At 42.2% G+C, this 6,000-nt stretch overlaps 1 pseudogene across 1 annotated transcript; it reads left to right on the top strand.

The window, feature by feature from the left end:
- The first annotated feature begins 276 nt into the window (after nucleotides 1-276).
- On the top strand, nucleotides 277-4,019 carry LOC147379440 (elongator complex protein 3 pseudogene; annotated as a pseudogene). The gene has a single exon (XR_015169585.1). The product of XR_015169585.1 is annotated as an elongator complex protein 3 pseudogene (transcript).
- Nucleotides 4,020-6,000: the final 1,981 nt, after the last annotated feature.

The raw sequence follows: 6,000 nt of genomic DNA, 5'->3' as shown, positions 1-6,000 counted from the left end.
CAAAAACCAACACAATATTGTAAAATAACTATCCTCTAATTAAAATAAATAAATTTTTTAAAAAAGAGAAGCCTGAGAACCAAAGAATTCATGCTTTCAAACTGTGGTGCTGGAGAAGACTCTTGAGAGTTCCTTAGACAACAAGATCAAACCAATCAATCCTGAAGGAAGTCGAACCTAAATGTTCATTGAAAGGACTGAAGCTGAAGCTTAAGCTCCAATATTCTGGCCACCTGATTTGAAGACCCAACTCACTGGGAAAAACCCTGATGCTGGGAAAGATTGAAGGCAGGAGGAGAAGGGGGCAAAAGAGAATGAAAGGGTTGGGTAGCATCACTGACTTAATGGACAAGAGTTTTAGCAAACTCCAGGAGATTGTGGAGGACAGGGAAGCCTGGTGTGCTGCAGTCCATGGGGTTGCCAAGAGTCGGACATGACTTACCAACTGAACAACTTTATCTGTCAACCCCACTAGAATGTGACTTCCCTGAGTGCAAGACCCATGTCTGTTATATTTAGCACTGTACATTGAGGCTAGTATGCTGCCTAGAAAATAAAAAGTGCTCACATACTTGAAAAAAAAAAAAAAACACAGTTATTTAGCGTGACCCTGCTTCAGATGTTCCATTCTGAGCCCAGTTGAGGAGGCAGAGACTATCAAGGGCATTTCTCTTTGTGGTGAAAATAGAAAGACAGGAACACAAGTGCAAATAAGCAAAGGCATTTTAATCTTCTTACCATATCCACTAACACCTCACTGCCAAAGCAAGGCACACAGCCAAGTCCAAAGTTAAGGAGCAAAGAAATACACTCCATCACCATGAGAACTGGGGAAATAGAATGCTATTTATTACCTACAGAGGGATTAAGAATTGTAACCAATAATTCAATCTACCACACTCAGAAGACTTGCTATCTCCCAAAATGTTTCCTCCATCTGACTGTGTCTTTGCTTAAGCCTTTGGTCCCTAACAAAAATGAAAATACTCCCAGCACTAACACTTTACTCCATAACTATTTATCCCTCCCTTACTATGAGTATCAGACCATTTCCTATGAAAAGAGAAAAAAGGCCAACGTGACTAGGGAAGGCAAAGAGTAAGGGACTAGGGAAACAACCCCAAACAAACTTTTGCAATATACAAATTTGCTGAGGATCAGAATCTATGTATTCTTACAAAATGAAAGGCAAAATGTTACAGAAATACAGTCACAGACGAAGAAAACAAATGTATGGTTACCAGGTAGAAAGGTGGGGGTAGAGGGGGAGGGATGAACTGGGAGACTGGGACTGACATATACACATTACTATACACAAAACAGGGAACTAAAAGACCTACTGGATAGCACGGGGAACTCCACTCAGTACTCTGTAATGGCCTATACGGGAAAAGAATCTAAAAAAAGTTTATATGTATAATTGATTCGCTTTGCCATATAACTGACAGTAACACAACACTGTAACTATTCTCCAATTTAAAAAAAAAAAAGGCAAAATGCCAAAACAGAACTGTACAATCAGAACACAGATATTTTTAAGATCCTCTCTGAAACACAGAATTCCACATCCCAGGCTATTCATAGTGTCACCATCCCAGGAATCTGTCTCATAACACTCTCCAGAGACTTCTACAGCATTCACTTATGCGGACACTCTAGATTCCAGATGAACATGGATTTATTTCAGCCTCTGTCAAGCAGCCTGCGCTTCAACATTATTTCTGATCTAAATGCATAAACAAAGAACTATCAGACATACTTAATACTTCCTGAATACAGCCCAATAGTTTATCCTTTTTATTAAAGGCTACCTTGTCTGAGTAGGTCATCTGTACTTCTCTGTCCACATAACCATTTACAAATACCATTTGTGCTATTATATAAAGTACCCTGAAGGAAGAAAACAATTTACTGTGTGTTGCACTTATCAGTTTGTGATGCTACTAGGTCACTAATGATGATACTGTAGTTCACTAATTATAATCAGTACTACTCAAATAAAATTTATCAAGCTTAGAATTAGATAGGTTTTAAGTAAAATGAAGTCTTGACCAACATAAATAACTCTCCCTACAAATCCCATTTACTGCCTCTCTAACACCATGTACATTTGCTTGATTTCTTATTTCATGGACAAACTCATAAGTAATTACTTAAAACTATGCCCATTTTTTAAAATACTGACTTCAATCAAATCATACTATTAACTATCTGAAGACTATGCACTGCACTTGCATTGCCTTAAATAAATGCTAATTAGAAAAGTCTAGTTAGAGAGACAAGTACATATAAAAACAGTAACGAGGAGTAGATATCTACATTTTCTGGGGTGGCGACTGCTACGACAGCAGAGAGATGAGGCAGAAGCACAAAGGCGCTCTCAGCCCTGCTCAGCTAATGATGCTGACCATAGGAGATGTTATTAAACAACTAATTGAAGCTCACGAACAGGGAAAAGACATTGATCTAAATAAGGTGAAGACCAGGACAGCTGCCAAATATGGGCTCTTGGCGCAGCCCCGCCTGGTGGACATCATCGCTGCGGTCCTGCCTCAGTATTGGAAGGTCTTGGTCCCCAAGCTCAAGGCGAAACCCATCAGAACTGCCAGTGGGATTGCTGCTGTGGCTGTCATGTGCAAACCCCACAGATGTCCACACATCAGTTTTACAGGAAATATATGTGTGTACTGCCCTGGCGGACCTGATTCAGATTTTGAATATTCCACCCAGTCTTACAATGAATATAAGCCAACCTCCACGTGAGCTATCCATACGAGGTATGACCCTTACCTGCAGACTAGAAACCAGATAGAACAGTTAAAACAACTTGGTCACAGGGTGGATAAAGTGGAATTTATCGTGATGGGTGGAACATTTATGGCCCATCCAGAAGAATACAGAGATTATTTTATTCGAGATTTACATGATGCCTTATCAGGACATACCTCCAACAATATTTATGAGGCCGTCAAGTATTCTGAGAGAAGCCTCACAAAGTGCATAGGAATTACTATTGAGACCAGACCAGATTACTGCATGAAGCGGCATCTCAGTGACATGTTGACCTACGGCTGCACAAGGCTAGAGATTGGGGTGCAGAGTGTCTATGAGGATGTGGCCAGGGATACCAACCGGGGCCACACTGTGAAGGCAGTGTGCGAGTCCTTCCACCTGGCCAAAGATTCTGGCTTCAAAGTGGTGGCTCACATGATGCCTGATCTGCCGAACGTGGGGCTGGAGAGAGACACTGAACAGTTTACAGAGTTTTTCAAGAACCCAGCTTTCCATCCTGACGGTTTGAAACTCTACCCTACCCTGGTGATTCATGGGACAAGGCTCTATGAGCTCTGGAAGTCAGGAAGATACAAGAGTTTTTCCCCCAGCGATCTGATCGAATTGGTGGCCCGGATCCTGGCCCTCGTTCCCCCGTGGACTCAAGTGTACCGCATGCAGAGAGATATTCCAATGCCGTTAGTCAGCTCAGGAGTGGAGCACAGAAACTTGAGAGAGCTGGCATCTGCAAGAATGAAAGACCTTGGAATACAGTGTCATGATGTGAGAACCAGAGAGGTTGGAATCCAAGCAATTCATCACAAAGTCTGGCCATACCAGGTTGAATTGGTGAGAAGAGATTATGTTGCAAATGGAGGCTGGGAAACCTTCTTATCGTACAAAGACCCAGATCAGGACATTTTGATTGGCCTCCTGAGATTACATAAGTGTTCAGAGGAGACATTCCGTTTCGAATTGGTTGGGGGTGTGTCCATAGTCCGAGAGCTACACGTATACGGAAGTGTGGTCCCCATAAGCAGTCGGGATCCCACTAAATTCAGCATCAGGGCTTTGGCATGCTGCTGATGGAGGAAGCAGAATGAATAGCCAGAGAAGAACATGGATCTGGGAAAATAGCTGTTATATCAGGGGTCAGCACCAGGAACTACTACAGAAAGATTGGCTACAGATTGCAAGGTCCATACCTGGTAAAGACGCTAGAATACCACCACACCAGTCCACCTTGAGGCATCTCCTCCCGGGCAGGAAACCAATCCAGGATGTCTTGAAAACTCAGCACAGAGGCTGAGCAAAGCGATTGGATTTCCCTGAGCCCCTGGCAGGAGGCTCCCCCTCGCCCTGGAGCCTGGAAACCTTGCTTACGGCTGGGTCGGGCTTCTGCTGACCAAGCCCATGGAGCCTAGACACTCAGACCCCGCCACACCACCCGCTCCTGCATGTTTTCAAGATGTCACCTGTTTTCGAGGCTTAACTCCTGTATCTAGTTTCTCGGTTTTGCATGAGACTTGCAAGTGACCTAACCGTGACTCAGGCGAAGAGACAAAAATCAAGTTAACCAGCTCATTTGGACACCACGATTCATGAACTAAAACTGGCTATGTCACTTAAGGAGTATACTTAGGGGTAGGTTATTTATATAGAGTATAGACAAAGAGTCGTGTCGGGATCATGTGAAAGCTGTCAGACGTTGATCTCTGTCCTGTTACTATAATATGTATGCGTTCCAGCACTAGTTTAAAAAATGAGCTTTCATTTTAATGGCAGTCATTGTGGTTCCTGCACTACTGTTTGAAATATCTGTGATGGGGAGAAAACAGGTGAGGGTTCAAGCTTGAAACCAGCCTTTCTCAGTTCACTGGCTGCCATCTACAAAGGGCCATTACAGACATCCATTTATTTCAGGATTTTTATTGCCTGTACTTCCACACACTTGACAACTGCAAAACGCTGTGGGCGGAACTTTCGCCCAGAGAAGCGTATGGCATCCCCGTTGGTCTGTCCTGAGCAGGCAGTCTGCCGCACACACGTCTGAGCTTGTGTGTCCCCAAGTCAAGACATGAAGACACAGCCATTCTTCCCTGCATTTTAATTCTTTCAGTTTTAAATGGAGAAAAGTAAAAGTTTAACTCTGAGTTAAACTCATATATGAAAGTTAAAAAAAAAAATACTGGAAACAGGCCCAAATCTAAAAATAGGAGAAAGATTGGCTTTTTCAAAGCGTCATCTTCTAAGACTGCCTCTCTGTGACTTCCAGGTAAGCTATTAAGGAGACTCAGCCTGGAGAGGGTCTGTTCTTGAGCATGGCTTAACCTGCATCCCTGGGATTCGGTGGCATTTTACAAAAAGTTATAGTAAAGGGAGTTGATTCCTCTAAAGGTTTGAAAAATAAAATCTTCCACACATACAAAAAAAAAACAGTAACGATAACTTAGGAGGCATCTAAAAACTAAAGAGAGATGATAACTGCCCTAGAAGTTCAACACACAGATCACCATGGACTGGGCCCAACCTACTTAAGTTTGGAAAATATTAAATGAAAAGAGACAACAGGTCAATCATTAAGAACAGTAAGATTTTAAGAGACACTCCTAAAAATTGTACCACACAGCATCATTCTGGAAAAGACTTTTTGTAATGTGTCCTGAGATTCTTATATGCTCTTTGACAGCAATTTCATTCCTAAGAAAATAATGAGCAAAACAAAGATTGTTATAAGGAAAAAAAATGTGGCAACAACCAACTTTCGAGGTAGGATAATTAAATGTTGGCATATCAATCTACCAACTGTCTAATGCTGTGCAACAAGAGCAAACCCTAAGTGCATGTAAGCTTATTGCTCACATGCCAAGTTGGTTGAGGCTGGTTCACCAGTTCTGCTGATCTTAGCTGGGTTTGTTCAATGTATGAGGTTGGCTGGCTTCATACAGGGTAACTGGGGCAACCTGGTCTGTGCCATCTCTTCCTCCGACACTCATCTAGGCGTGTTTTCAGTTACGACAGAGAGACACGAGCCTCCTGAGCCCTCAACTCAGAACCTCATTCTAATCACCAAACCCAAAGAGTAAAAAGGCACTAACAAAGTTACATCAGGGGTCAACAAACTATAGACTACAGGCAAAATTGGACCCACTACCTGTTTTTTTAAATAAAGTTTTATTAGAATATAGACACTCCCTTTCATTTATATATTTCCCATAGATTTTTTAC

The sequence above is a fragment of the Bos grunniens genome, chromosome 1 (assembly GCF_055505025.1).
Source record: "Bos grunniens cultivar Pamir isolate PY7600 chromosome 1, Bosgru_T2T1.0, whole genome shotgun sequence".
Lineage (NCBI taxonomy): Eukaryota > Metazoa > Chordata > Mammalia > Artiodactyla > Bovidae > Bos > Bos grunniens.
The sequence above is the reverse complement of the archived record's forward strand: the minus strand, read 5'-3'. Positions and strand labels throughout refer to the sequence as shown.